This window comes from Pseudophryne corroboree, chromosome 11 (assembly GCF_028390025.1).
Source record: "Pseudophryne corroboree isolate aPseCor3 chromosome 11, aPseCor3.hap2, whole genome shotgun sequence".
Taxonomy (NCBI): Eukaryota; Metazoa; Chordata; class Amphibia; order Anura; family Myobatrachidae; genus Pseudophryne; species Pseudophryne corroboree.
In genome coordinates, this window is record NC_086454.1 from 232,483,634 (window position 1) to 232,498,649 (window position 15,016).

The 15,016-nt window shown below is 42.7% G+C and overlaps 1 protein-coding gene and 1 pseudogene across 2 annotated transcripts in view; both read right to left on the bottom strand.

Moving 5' to 3' along the window:
• The window catches only part of FTO (FTO alpha-ketoglutarate dependent dioxygenase), a 646,271-nt gene that overhangs the window by 70,955 nt on the left and 560,300 nt on the right, over nucleotides 1–15,016 (bottom strand). The gene's annotated exons all lie outside the window — the stretch shown is intronic.
• Nucleotides 8,171–8,288, bottom strand: LOC134971425 (5S ribosomal RNA; annotated as a pseudogene).

Sequence of the window (15,016 nt, forward strand, 5' to 3'; positions counted from 1 at the left end):
GTTATATGCAATAAATATTTATCATGGCTGGTTAAATTGGGGAATAAACTACTTCCCTTAAGCTCCTGGCTACATGACGACTTGTAAAGGGGGGTACACACAGAGAGATCCGTGCTTAAAATCTAAGCAATCTGACTAGATTGCTTAGAATTTAAGCCCGGATCTCTTGTGTGTATGCCCCCCAGCGGGCCGCACATCGCTATTGCCAGTGCTAGATTGAGCCTCAATCTAGCAGGTCGCTCACTTCAGCGCTGTGTGAAGTGAGCGCCAACACCCCCCCCCCCCCCCCCCCCCCCCCCCCCCACCTCGGTCAGCACACATCACGCTGTTCTGAGCGGGGGGAGAGATGTGTGCTGAGCGGTCTGTGATAGGTTGCTCAGCACACATCTCTTTAGTGTGTACCCCCCTTAAGGCTAAAGCTAGGTACACACTATACAGTTATCTGGCAGATTATCTGACAGATCTAGCTGGTTGGAATGGAAATCTGGTAATGGATGAGAGCAAATGACAATAGTCCATTTGCTCCCAAACACTGCAAAGCGGACAAAAACAGTTGTTCATACAAGTTGGTTAACTTTGCGTTTAACCAATTTGTCTGAATGACAGATTTTGTCTGTTTTTCAGTGTTTGGGAGCAAATGGTCAATTGTCATTTGCTCTCATCCATTACCAGAAAACCAGCTAGATATGGCAGATTATCTGCCAGATAATTGTATAGTGTGTACCTAGTTTTGCAATTATCTGGCAGATAATCTGCAAGATTTAGCTGGATGGAATGAAAATTTGGTAATGGATGAGATCAAATGGCAATCGACCACTTGCTCCCAAAAATGGCAAAATGGACAAAAACAGTCGTTCATCCAAGTTGGTTTAGTTTGTGTTTAACCAATTTGTATGAACGACAGGTTTTGTTAGTTTTCCAGTGTTTGGGAGCAAATGGTATATTGTAATTTGCGCTCATCCATTACCAAATTTTCATTCCAACCACCCAGATCTGGCAGATAATCTGCCAGATAATTGTATAGTGTGTACCTAGCTTTATGGTGCCCATACACTTGTGCGATGCCCCGCGACGCGACATCGCGCGGCATCGCACCAGCAGTTCAGGTGCGATGAAATCGCACCTGAACTGCCAAAGAGATTACCAGGCGATCATGCAATAGATCGCATGGTAATCACGTGATGGGCATGTCACTGCCGAGTGGGAGCGGCCTCTGGCTGCTCCCGGCGGGTGCCCATCGCACATCACAGTGCAATATATAGCATGTGTTTCTAGAAACACATGCGATCGCACTGCGATTCGATAAATATTATGTGCAGCACATAATATCTTGAGACGCGATATTCGACCGGCGTGCCCGCACATCGCATCGAAAGGTACTAAAATGTGCATACAATCCTTCGATTTCTCTCACCGATGTGGTCGAAATCGAAGGATAGTACCGATAATCTCATAAGTGTATGGGCACCAAGTCCTTACACCACTTTCATGGCTACACATTTTGCTTAGTATTAGAAGACAGAGGAGAAGGAACAGTAAAGTGTGATTTTCAGTAATATTACATGGCATGCTTCTGGTCTTCAAAACAAAATACTCAAAATTCCTGGTAAATATGAACATGTCTTCATTAAGTCACCTCTACCTGGATAAAGTTGACAATATGTAAATATAATTATATATTATATTTGTGCAAGACACTGCATAACATATAAATATCAAGTACTATCCATTAGAATTGACCTAACGCCCAATGCAGAAATTGCGGACGCATTGCAATGCGCGATGTGATCACATAACCATAAGCACATGCTGGAACATCGAGGAGTTTTTCTATCTGCGACAGGCAAGTTCGTCCACAATTTGGCATACGCAAGAGACTTGAAGTGGTCATCGTTGACTACACGAAAAGCAACTTGTCACGCCTGCATTTTTACAAACACACCCACAAAACGCTACGTTTCCTTCCCTAAATACTGGCTTCTTGTCAATCAAACTGTGATTGCGTTGAAGCACAATGCATTCACAGAAATAATTGCTATTCGAGGGTGCGCACTTGCAATACGAATGCTGTATGATTATTGGCCGAACTGCGATTCTGAAATCTTGCGATCCAACCTGAGTAGGATCCATAGCTTTTTAAAAATGAAATAAAAACAGGTTGCATTTTTTATATAATTTTGCTGTAAGAAAAAACATTGGGTACTAATTATTTGATTGTTGTTATTATACAGAGGGATATTTACCAAAGCTTGGCAAGAGATACAATTGTGAGGGGGGGGATCCTTATCAAAGCTTGAATAGTGATAAAGTGGAGAAAGATAAAGTACTAACCAATGAGCTCCTGACTGTCACTTTTCAAACACGGGGGCCAGATGTACTAAGCCTTGAAAAGTGATAAATATCACGGTGATAAAGTACCAGCCAATCGGCTCCTAACTGTCATTTTTCAAACACAGCCAGTGACATGGTAGTTAGGAGCTGATTGGCTGGCCGTTTATCACTGTGAAATTTATCACTTTTCAGGCTTAGTACATCTCCCCCACAGTCTGTAAAATATAAATTAGAAGCTGATGAGTTGGTACTTTATCTCACGTTATCTCTCGCCAAGCTTTGATAAATATAATAATCCTCTAAAGGCTCATACACACATACACACTAAAACTAGAGCATTTTATCTGGGATGCAGATAAATACACTAACCACAGGGTGGCCAACGTTAGAACATATATTACAAGGACGATTGATATCTATGGATAACACATATTCTGTATTCCATTATACCATACCTGCTCGCAAAAAACACCTTCATATTATGCATTTAGAAAACCCTCTGTACTACAACAGAATCAATTGTGTAAACACACAAAACATTTGCTAATACACGCACACTAAACTAGAATAGATTTACAAGCAATAAAAACCCACCTATCAGTGTGATCAGTGCATTTGCAGCCAATCACAAGCACTTTGCTAGTGCTGGTGTCTGTAATCAACATAATTCGGAAATGGTCCCTGTAGATTATCATCCTAGAACAGACCTGGCCAACCTGTGGCTCTCCAGCTGTTATGAAACTACATGTCCCAGCGTGCCCTGCCACAGTTTTGCTACTAGGGAATGCTAAAACTGTGGCAGGGCATGCTGGGATGTGTAGTTTCACAACAGCTGAAGAGCCACAGGTTGTCCATGCCTGTCCTAGAATAATACAGCTTTCTCAGACATATGTGCATCTGTTCACTATTGCACAAACACACACTGTTCTTGACCTCACAGACACTAAGATGTGAGGGGTGTACAAAGTCCCTGGGCCTCCCTAGGAGCTTGGACTTGCCAACCAGGCTTAACCATGCCAATCATGGTGTGCACCACTGTGAACTATATATTGTGCTGAGATCACTACATGGAGTGCAGCCAGGCCACCTCCCCACATCAGCGCCCATTGAAACTCAGGGCAGCATGTCTGATTTACATTTGGTCACTACCTTCCCACATCTCCGGGAGCCAGAATCAAGAAAAATAATAACGCACCTGCATTTCTCACACGTTACATTACACAAATTAGCAGATTTCTCCCTCAGCATCTCTTAGGAGGAGATGTATCAAGCCTTGGAGAGAAATAAAGTGGAGACAGAAAAAGTTCCAACAAATCAGCTTCTAATGCCGGGTACACACTGGATGATATATTGGCCCTCATTCCGAGTTGTTCGCTCGGTAATTTTTTTCGCATCGCAGCGATTTTCCGCTAATTGCGCATGCGCAATGTTCGCACTGCGACTGCGCCAAGTAAATTTGCTAAGAAGTTTGGTATTTTACTCACGGCATTACGAGGTTTTTTCTTCGTTCTGGTGATCGTAGTGTGATTGACAGGAAGTGGGTGTTTCTAGGCGGAAACTGGCCGTTTTATGGGAGTGTGTGAAAAAACGCTGCCGTTTCTGGGAAAAACGCGGGAGTGTCTGAAGAAACGGGGGAGTGTCTGGGCGAACGCTGGGTGTGTTTGTGACGTCAAACCAGGAACGAAACTGACTGAACTGATCGCAGTGGCAGAGTAAGTCCCGAGCTACTCAGAAACTGCTAAGAAATTTCTATTCGCAATTTTGAGAATCTTTCGTTCACAATTTTGCTAAGCTAAGATTCACTCCCAGTAGGCGGCGGCTTAGCGTGTGCAATGCTGCTAAAAGCAGCTTGCGAGCGAACAACTCGGAATGAGGGCCATTGTCTGTTCTATTGAACAGACTATAGGCGAGATGTAATAGCATCCGAGATTGCCGGGAAGCCAGCCGATCTCTGATGTGTTTTTTTTTGAAGCGGCAGTCATTTACAAGGCAAAACTATCCAGCATCCCGCACCTCCATAACCTCAGACGCTATTACATCTTGTCTGATATATTGTTTGCGAATCAGAAGCTGTGTACAAATGATATATTTGTGAATGACATTGTTCACAGCCAATGCCTGACATATCTGTTGGTATACTGGCGCATCTGGCTGTTTGCATGGGCAACCGCTGACTGCCATCCACTTTTTGCAGGGACCGCCTAGGAACTGACATCTTAACTGGGCACCCAGCACAGACTGTTAAATGTCAGAAACTGATTGGTTGGTACTTTATCTCTCTCCAAGACTTAATACAATCCTCCTTAATGTCTAAAGTGCTGTTTGAACATATTGTAGAAATGATTGATCTATGTTAAATAAGATTTCCGTATTCACTAACACTGAATTCAAATGCTAGATATAACAGATGTGTATTGCCCTTATGGGCTCTGAAAACACATAACTATAAATATAACTGATCTCAATGACAGAAAGTGTTGTAGCTGGAGCCACGTTGCAAAAACACAGCTGTACATAGATGGAGAGAGTAATTATGGCCAATACTCACTGACAGTGGTGACCATCTATGAAGGAGGGGTGTGCAATAAGTTTCCAGATGTGTAGTGCATAGGTAAAGTAGGCACGGGATGTGTTCAGCATCCCAGTGGTCATGTGACCGGTGCCAGAATCCTAATACTATCCTGCGCCAAAACACCAACAGGCAACAAACCAAAGGTAAGTATTGGAGTTCGGGTTAAGGACTGGGGGGACAAGGGGCGGGTTAGGCACTAGGGGGGATGGTCAGCCCTAGCAGCCACCCCCGGAGGGTTAGGGTAGGGTAAAAATACTCACACCCACTGATGTCGGGATTTTCACTGTCGGTCATGTGACCACCAGCATCCTGACTGCCGGGTTTTCATATCGAACCCGTAGACACAATCTGATTGTCTGGTTGTGCACTGTACAGTATCTCTGATTAAAGCTCTAGTGAAATGTCAAGGCATAGAAAAGTATATAAGCAGCACTGCACACTGAAGAAATGAGCATGCTTCACAAATTCTTTATGGAGCTCAACAGAGGACACTGGAGAGCCATGATCTTCTACAACTACAAGAGTGTTCTGCGACAGCAGGATGTCACAGCCGGTAGAATTCGTGAATCCGTTGGATGTTTGCTAGCGGTAGAAGTGCATGCCTCTCCGAGGAGAAAACGAGGAGGACGAATGTAGTTTCTTCTCATATGCTTTTATTAACGAAAAAACATATAAGAGCAAATATTTAAAGAACAAAGATGAAGAATTCCAAATGATTAGGATGCAGAGTATTCATGGGCAGAGTTATTGAAAGAGTCCATATAATAAATGATTGTCTGATATAGCTAGTGAATACTGAAGAGTTTGTAAGTTGGATAGTTAATTGTCGTGACTGAAGAACACTGAAGGAGTTTTGCAGAATGGATGATAATTAGACATGACTGAAGAACACTGAAGGAGTTTTGCAGAATGGGTTATTATTAGACGTGACTGAAGAGCACTGCAGAACTGCTGGGAAATCCTCTACGGATAGAACTCCAGGAGACACTGGGGGTCATTCTGAGTTAATCGTAGCTGTGCTAAATTTAGCACAGCTACAATCTTTTTCCGTGACATGCGGGGGGACACCCAGCACAGGGCTAGCCCGCCCCGCATGTCTGTCCGCCCCCCCTTCGCAGAAATGCAAAGGCATCGCCCAGCGGCGATGCCTTTGCACTTCAAGAGTAGCTCCCGGCCTGCGCAGCTTTAGCGTGCTGGCCGGGAGCTACTCATCGCTCCCCGGCCCGCAGCGGCTTCGTGTGACGTCACGCAGCCGCTGTGGCCCGCCCCCCGTACGGTCCAGCCACGCCTGTGTTGGCCGGACCAAACCCACGAAACAACGCTGCCGTTCCGACCCCTCCCGTCCAGCGATTGCCTCTGCATGTCAATCAGGCAGAGGCGAACGCATCCCTGCTACGGCCTTCTAGCATGCGCCGGCGCACTACGGCACCGGCGCATGCGCAACAGGGACCGGTTCGCTTTGCTGCATTAAAATGCAGCGAACAAACGGGTCAGAATGACCCCCACTGTCCTAAGTGGCAGGTTGTGATCGGCGGGGCCAGGGTAACCACTGGCAGTTGTGCAGCAAACAACAGTTGAGGTGACAATTCCGTGGAGCTGAAAATCCAAGGGACACTGAAAGGAACACAGGTGGACCTGTGGGAGCGCAGAGCTAAGACACCTGTACTGGGACAGAAACATAAAGCACTGGCACGGATTGAAACCGGACTGTCCCCTTTTACCAGAGAGCTCAGCCTGTGATTGACCAGAGACCAAATCCCATTGGCATACTATGAATTGGTCTCCAACATGGCGGCCCCCTGTACTGCAGACACGCCAGAGAAGGGGATCTTGCTCAGGCAGCCTTCCTGCACAGTGCTCCAAAGCATGGGATCTTACACAGGAAGCCTCCCTGCACAGTGCTCCAGTGACAGCAGGCCGCACAGTCACCAGCTCCCTCTCAGCTGCAGCACACCAGCGGCCCTCACAGACCTCCGCCGCTGCAGCGCTAGTCATCTGACAGAGAGCCCCCGGAGACCATCACCGGAGGCGAGTCCCTGAATCCATGACACAGGAGAGTTTTGACTAACTGCAAGCTGCTTTTGGGTAGGAAGCACCACCCAAACTTCTGTTTTTTTGGGACGGTTTGTTGAATTTGCGTGCAGGAGACGGTCCTTGGAAAAAGAGGAGTACTGCGGCTGACCTGTATCCGTCATCACCAAGGATAATGTTGCTGCTGTGTGGGCCATAATTGAGGTAGACAACAGGGTGACCGTGGCCCAGCAAGAGAAGGATCTCATCGGGATCCATCAGCTTAATACTCCACAAAAAGCTTGGCCTGGCAAGCTTTCTGCACTCTGTGTGTCCCATCAGCTGACTCGAGAGCAGAAGGAGGCTCAGGTGACTTGGTGCCGCAACATGCTGGCCAGATTTGATGGCAGTCGCACAAACTCTGTCTAAGAGATCATCAATGGTGATGGGTCCTAGATCTACAGTTTCAACCCCAAGACCAAAAAACAGTCGGCCCAGTGGACCCCAGTTAGAGGTGTGACGCAGAAGTAGCGATGTTAGTGCAGCGTGGCCAAGCAGATGGTGGCTATTTTTGCGACCAAGACTGTTCATGTAGCTACCGTACTACTCGTGCAGCAGTGCACTCTCACCGGGGACTGGTACGCAAACCAATGCCTTCAGCAAGGGCTGGAAGCCATTCCAGGTGCTGTTAAGAACTCGCACTCATGCTGCCCTTCTCCATCACGACAATGTACCTACCCACACATCCATGAAAGTGGAGGATTTTCTAGCACATTAATGCATCCACGTGCTTGATAATCCACCATATAGAGAAATACAAAATAAACTCTTCATGGTAGGGCAGCAGCCTACATTGTAATCTTCAAATAACAATAAAATTATAAATGTTGGTAGTGTATTTACCATCCACTCCCGATATTTTGAGTGGTAGAAGACGGGAAACCAAAACCAGTCCTGGATTGGGCCTTATCTAGACGCAACCTCAAAATTTGAACATGTGATCAATTAAGTTCACCATTACTGGACTATTCCCATAGAAATATAAAAGATTTTTATAAATGGGCAAATCTACTATACTCTTATCAGTGTCAAGGAAAGCACAGAGAAAGAAAGAAAGAAAGAAAGAAAGAAAGAAAGAAAGAAAGAAAGAAAGAAAGAAAGAAAGAAAGAAAGAAAGAAAGAAAGAAAGAAAGAAAAAAAAAAGATAACAGAGCGGAATCTGCTGTCAATGTTAGACTGGAGTGTCCCAATAATGCACACCTACTACACCAGGTATTCCCAAGTGGTCTCCCACCTGGTACTGGCTCGACCCTATATTGTATAGCTTCCAAGATCAGATGAGATTGGGCACAAGCAGTATGGTATGGTAGTAGTTAGTATTGTCGCAGAAGTTCTCTCTCCTGAATCATTGATGAGAGTTCATGAAAAAAAGAGGAACGAGGAGGGAGGGGTTTTTTTTGTGGAAATTAAAGCAAGATCTGCTTTTGGTGTTAGGCAGTCAGTGTAAACCCACCAGTTGGAAAACTGGTGGGTTTTTTTTCTATATGGTGTTTCTTTTATATTTCTCTATTTTCTTTAGGTGACATTATTTTAGTTTAAACCCATTAAAGGTTACGTTTTAAATCATTTTTGATATCATCACCAATAATGGAATTCTCCTCTCACAACTAGTTTTGTAAAAAGAGTGCGCCAACAAAAGAAGTTCTTTCTTTTTACTCTTTTGTATTCATGACATATATACTGACTTCGTGGCGCACCACCAGCAGCTGTAATATTGACGAATAGTCTCATCACTTTCATTAAGGCTGGTTTCATATTGATATTATCAAGTTTAAAATAATTGCTTTCATTATCCAGTGCGGAGTCACACCCTACTTTGTCCGTACATAATCCACCATATAGGCCAGATCTGGCCCTCTTCTTCATGTTCTTCTGTACTTCATGTTCTTCATGTACTTCTTCACGTTCCCACAAATCAAGCGCAAGATGTATCAGATTCGTTTTGAGTCACCGGAAGCTGTAGTGGAGACCTTCATCCAGAATGTAGAAGACATAACTGCTTCGGACTGGACCAGCTGCTTTCACATCGCAAACCCTGCTTTTGAAACGGTTCTTTAAACGGTTCTTAAAACGGGTCTGAGCAGTTAAACCCCCTTCACATCGCATGTTGTAACTGGTATATTACCGTTTCATTACCGTTTTGGTACCTTTCACACTGAACCCGTTTCTCCCATAGAAAACAGTGGTTGAAATTTTAAATGGTCTTGTCTGGCCCACACATTATTAATAATTATTAATTAATTATTAATAATTTGGCTAGTCATACGATGGAACCCAGCAGCTTCAAGCATCTTTACCATGTTTTTGTAGATTACTGCATCCTTCACTGTCCCAGTGATTTGTCTAGCAATTTCTTCATCCCCTCTGATCTTCAGCAGCTCCCTAACCTCCTCATCACTCCAATTTGCCATTTTAAACTGTATTCTGTATAAAAAAAAAATGCTTCTTCACTCTCATGTGTTTCCTCCAGTTTATTTCCTGCTTCTGCCTGGTGACATCACGCATGGAGACAGCCTATCACCCTCTGTGGTTTGGAAATACTGTTTCAGAGACTTTCACATTGCACAATGAAACGGGTCTGAACCATGTAGGACCCTGATTTTTAACCGTTTTAAAATACCAGTAATCTGTAACCAGTAAATTCAAAGTGGCCCTTTCACACCGCAGCTAGAACCGTTTGGAAGGCTTAAAAAACGGCAATTTACCGGGTTATAGCTGCGGTGTGAAAGGGGTATCAGTGGTTTGAGAGCATGCAACTTTGCATAGACTCCTCTGGCAAATACAAGAATTGATCAGGCGCCTATTGGTATACCCAGATACCTGCTGCTTTTCTGTGGGTATACTCAACCCAAAATAAACATGAAATATATATACAAAGAAGAAAAGAGCTGGTATATGGTAAAATGTCTTATTTTTAAAAAAAATATATATTGTCTACAACATTTATACAATATAGAAATAAGCATCAGCCGGCTGGCATACTCTACAATATCATGATGATCGCCCAATTAAAAAACTGATTAAAATTCAAGTGCAGATAACAATATGTTACTTAGTAATCAAAAATTCAATCACCAGTATTTAATAATTTGTATAGCAATAATAAAGAGAATATTATTCACTAAGAAGTTTGTTTCCCACAATAAAATGATTGGCAACAGTTCTCCACGATTAGTAACTTTTAGATGGTGTAAGAGTTGGGAGATTGATATATGCAAATAAGGTGTATTTACCACTTTAATGGATTTTGGAGACAGTCACTGTCCTCGCGGCCACTGGTGCTAATATCCTTTAAAGATGGCTATATCCAGAGGGGTGTTTGTTACAAAATTGTATCTCTCCACTTATATGCCTTCTTTGATGCCATTGTCTCCCTCAAATGGGACAATGTGTACTGCTGCCAATGAACTGCTGTGCTCCGTTATTTGCAGTATCTGGTGAGAGTATTTATAATGCTGTCAAGGACGGTTCCCCTCTACCGCTGTACCCGTAGTTTCTGCAAGGTACCTGGCGGCTACGGTGATGCTGGGACGCTCCCGCAGGACACGGTGGTAAGATCTTCCCCGCTCCCTGTAGCGACTTGGTTTGTCCGTATGTAGCGCGGCCCTGCGCTCCTTTGCACGGCCAGTCTATGCTCTCTCTGCAAGTTGTGACGCGTTTCCCTGCCTGAAGTGATCGTCAGCAGCTTCCTCAGACCAATAGACCTGGTGTTCCCTATGTTTCCTTTTTAAAGGGACCAGATTTCTTGCACATGCGCTACAATTATGTGTTCCACACCTCATTATCAGGTGTTGTAGCTCATATGCTGATGATGTCTTTGAATGGTTACACAGTGATACATATTAACACAGTTAAATAGGCTACAAACTTTCCATATATTATATTATACACAGTATATCTCTTGCAAGAGACTACCTTATACACATAAAATGCTAATTTATTCCTCTTGCTTTTTATATATAGGATAGTGACAAAGGTGAAATGGATACCAGTAACTTTTATTTCACTCAGAAAACATCACGCACATATTAATATGAGTGTCATGTGCAGTATAAATGAAAAACATTTTATACAACCATAATTATCCGTATATATACCAATAATGAACATAATACTGCTGTAATAAATGCAATACTATTAAACCTGTCGGGGTTATATAGACTCTTTAGAAATTGCTGCCCTCCCCCTTAGTATTGTTCTTTATTTTTATTGTTATCTATACATAGGCACATGTATATACATCTGTATAGAACTCAAATACATATACCACCACTAATATATAAAATATATATAGTGTGTATTATTTACATGGGACATATAGTTACCAAACAATACATATAGACATGATACAAAGTTCAGATATTATTCAGTTCAATGGTATCATTGAGACTGTACGGGACCATAGCGTTGAGCCGATAGATCCAATAGGCCTCGCGTCTGCACAGCTTATTGAATCTATCACCCCCTCCAATAGTGGTACTTATCTGTTCTATGGCTTTTACAGTTATCTTGTTATTAGCATCACACGCGGGACATTGTGACACGTGACTTGATAGAGGACGTGTCCTAATTTCTCTCGTGATGTTGCGCCAATGTTCCATGAAACGTATGTGTAGGGTGCGGGTAGTTCTTCCAATGTACTGTTTCCCACATCCACATTGAATCATATAAATCACAAAAGTGGATCTGCAGTTTAAAAAGCCCTTTATTTTAAAGATTTCTCCCCCTGACATTGAAGAGAACTCTACACTTTTTTTTTTAGAAGTATGTGAATATGTGTTGCAGGACTGCCTACCGCACATATGAAAACCATCTGGCTTTTTAGGCAACCAGGTATGCCTCACACTCTCCCTTTGTTGGAAATGACTCCTGACTAACATTGATTGGAGATCATAAAGTGGGGTACTGACGGGAGAGATGTGTGCTGAGCGATCTTAACACAGACCGCTCAGCACACATCTCTCCCCCCGCTCAGCACAGCGCGATGTGCTGAGCGAGGTGGGGCGACGACGGGGGGCAGCTCACTTCACACAGCGCTGAAGTGAGCGGCCCGCTAGATTGAGCCTGCATGCAGGCTCAATCTAGCATCGGCGATAGCGATGTGCGGGGCTGTGCATCGCTATCGCTGGGGGGCATACACACGGCAGATCCGTGCTTAAAATCTAAGCAATCTAGTCAGATTGCTTAGATTTTAAACACGGATCTCTCCGTGTGTACCCCCCTTTAGACTCTTTAAAGATAACAGTACCATTAAGAGCTACACTATCTCTCAGAACATTATCCAATCTTAACAAAGATTAATTTTTCTTAATAGATTTTATTTTATGAGCACAACTATTATATTGTGTTATGAACAGTGCAGATTTATCTCCACCATTAAGTTCCACATTGTTCTTTTTATTATTATTAGAAGATTGCGCTAATAAAGATGCTCTCTCTATAGTTCTTACCTCCTCCATGGCTTTTTGGAGTATTTCATTGGGATAACCTTGCTCTAGAAAGGCATTGTACAATCTACCTGCCAGTGCCTCAAATGCCTGATCTGTTGTGCAATTACGTCTCACCCTAGTAAATTGCCCTGTAGGTATATTTGTTTTCCAGGCAGTTTTATGTGAGCTTTTGTAGTTTAGATACTGATTTTGATCTACAGTTTTGATATATGTTTGCGTCAAAAGTTGATCATGCTCCACCGAGAGCGCAAAATCCAAAAATTGATTGAAGTGGTGTTAATAGTGGATGTGAATTATAAACCATATGCGTTAAGGGCCCTACACATTGACCGATCCGCCGCCGAGCTGCCCGATGGCGGATACGGCAGTGACAGGGGGAGTGAAGTTTCTTCACTCCCCCGTCACCTGGCTCCATAGAAGTGCAGGCAAATATGGACGAGATCGTCCACATTGGCCTGATGCACAGCCGACAGAGGCACCAGCGATGAACGAACGCGGGGCCGCGCATCGTTCATCGCTTGTGCCTCCACACTCAAAGATATGAACGGTATCTCGTTCATTAATGAACGAGATCGTTTATATCTTTGAGAGATATCGCCCAGTGTGTAGGGCCTATAAGAATTAAGATAATTAACAAATACCTGTGCAGACTCAACATCCCCATCCCAAACAAAGAATAAATCATCTATAAATCTGCCATACAAGGCTAGATTCGCTCCATAGTCCCCGCGCCAGATGTACTCCTCCTCAAATCTCCCCATATATAGGTTTGCGAGACTTGGAGCGAACCCAGCCTCCATCGCAGCACCTCGTGTCTGTAAATAAAACTGTGAATTGAACAAAAAATAATTGTGATGTAAAATACATTTGATAGATTCCAAAATAAGGTCACGCAAAGGTGTTGACATGTCTAAATCCTGGAACAAATAATGTTTTATGGCTTCTATCCCTAAATCATGAGGGATATTTGAATATAAAGCCTCCACGTCACATGTCAGGAGTATGTAACCTCTCTTCCATTTTATTGTCCGAATCAAATTTAAAAAGTGCTTTGTATCTTTTATATATGACCGCAAATTCTATACGTGATCTTGTAAAAACTAATCAACAAATGTGGATAAGTTACATGTAAGGGACCCAACACCCGAAATAATAGGCCGACCAGGAGGTGATGTGATGGATTTGTGAATTTTGGGCAAATAATAAAATGTTGGTATTACAGGGTGTACATTGAATAAAAAGTGATAAATATCCTTGGATATTGCGCCTTCATCGAGAGCTTTATTTAACAATGTTTGAAATTCACGCTGATAGGGGATTGTGGGGTTGCTACTCAATTCTTTTTATAAAAATTGGTGTCCTCCAACTGTCTGCCAGCCTCCCTTAGGTAATCGGCAGTATTGAGGATAACAATCCCACCCCCCTTATCAGCCGGCTTGATAGTAATTGATTTATCAGAACAGAAGACCTTGATAGCCCTCCTTTCTCCCCCAGTTAGATTATCCTTCAATTTTTTATCATCTTCCTGCTCACAAATCTTTTTAAATTGATCTAATGTGCTGCTATAAAAGCTTTCTATATAAGGTTCTCTGAACTGTAATGGATAGAAGTCAGATTTGTTTTTTAATGTGCAGTTTTGCTTTATATCGAAAATCTACATTTTCTGATCCTCCTCATTACTTTCAGTTTGAAGTTCCTCTAGCATTTTAACTATTTCTCTATCATCTTTGTCCAATATAATAGGGGTACCAGATACATTTTTCTTTTTCATGTTTTTAAGAGCAAAATAGCGCTTACGGCTCAAAGTTCTGACATATCTGTTAAGATTAAGATCTACGAACAAATTAAATAAATTTGGTTTCATTACCGGTGCAAAATTCAAACCATTCTCTACAAGGGACAGCTCATGATCATTAAGCTTTTTTTCTGAGAGATTAAATATCCCCCTACCTTTGACTGTTATCTTGTGCACAGACTTTTTGTGGGGTTGTTTTCTTCCTCCCCTACATCCCCTTGTACGTGTTCTCTTCCTCTCTTTGTTGTACCTGCTCACCCCCCGTGCACTTGCAGGTCTGTATGAGGGAGGATGTGTCCTCTCTAAAAAAACACCACCCTGTGGTGAATATTCTCCATTGTCCTCTGTTTCTGAGTGTCTAAATCGAAACTTATCAGAGAATTGTTTGGACATATTAGTCCTTGGATATTCATAATGCTTAAGAACCTCAATTCTATTGGAGAATGTTGAGTCAGTAGTTCTACAGTTGTTCCTATAAATTCCTTGTTTGTTCTGATAATTATTCCTATAGGGGGGTCTGTGTGATTGTAATCTCTGGGGTTCTTCTCTCAGGGAATTATTTATATGCTTAAAGCTGAAATTTCTATTTCTACTTTTTTGATTTGGGTAGAAATATATATAGTCTCCATTCCCTCTTCTATTGAAATCACGTACTGCACCTTTTTCATAATCCCGCAGATTTAAAAAATAAAATAAAAAATAAGACATTTTACCATATACCAGCGCTTTTCTTCTTTGTATATATATTCCTCTGGCAAATACTTTTTTGTGTATCTGGAAATTTAATGCACAATCCTC